The sequence below is a fragment of the Apium graveolens genome, chromosome 9 (assembly GCF_009905375.1).
Source record: "Apium graveolens cultivar Ventura chromosome 9, ASM990537v1, whole genome shotgun sequence".
Taxonomy (NCBI): Eukaryota; Viridiplantae; Streptophyta; class Magnoliopsida; order Apiales; family Apiaceae; genus Apium; species Apium graveolens.
The window spans coordinates 117,649,769-117,650,386 of record NC_133655.1 but is presented as its reverse complement, the minus strand read 5'-3'; the positions used below and the strand labels follow the sequence as shown (position 1 = coordinate 117,650,386).

At 46.1% G+C, this 618-nt stretch overlaps 1 non-coding gene across 1 annotated transcript; it reads right to left on the bottom strand.

The window, feature by feature from the left end:
* Positions 1 to 291: 291 nt before the first annotated feature.
* Positions 292 to 398, bottom strand: LOC141688244 (small nucleolar RNA R71). The gene has a single exon (XR_012561700.1). It is a non-coding gene; the product is annotated as a small nucleolar RNA R71 (small nucleolar RNA).
* Positions 399 to 618: the final 220 nt, after the last annotated feature.

Genomic DNA, 618 nt, shown 5'->3' with positions numbered 1-618 from the left:
AACACCTTTGAAATCAAGCCGGGCACTATTCAGATGGTGCAGAATTCTGTTTCTTTTGGAGGAGCGGCAACTGAAGACCCCAACATGCACATAAGGAATTTTGTCGAGATCTGCAACTCTTTTAAATATAATGGCGTGACTGATGAGGCTATCAAGTTGAGGCTTTTCCCATTCTCACTGAGGGACAAGGTTAAAGACTGGTTACATTCTGAACCAGCTGGGTCCATCACTACGTGGCAAGATCTTGCGCAAAAGTTTCTGGTGAAGTTTTATCCGATGGCAAAGACTGCTGCTATGATGAGTGCTCTTACTCAGTTTGCGCAGCAACCTACTGAATCTATGTGCGAGGCTTGGGAACGCTACAAGGAAATGTTGAGAAAATGTCCATATCATGGAATGCCGGATTGGATGGTGATCACTGATTTCTATAATGGTTTGGGGGCCCAATCTCGGCCCATGCTCGATGCAGCAGCTGGAGGCGCCTTATGGGCTAAAAGCTATACTAAGGCGTATAATCTTATAGAGACGATGGCTGCAAATGAGCATCAAAACCCAACTCAGAGGATGACGTCAGGCAAGGTAGCAGGTATTCTGGAAGTTGATGCAGCCACCGCTATT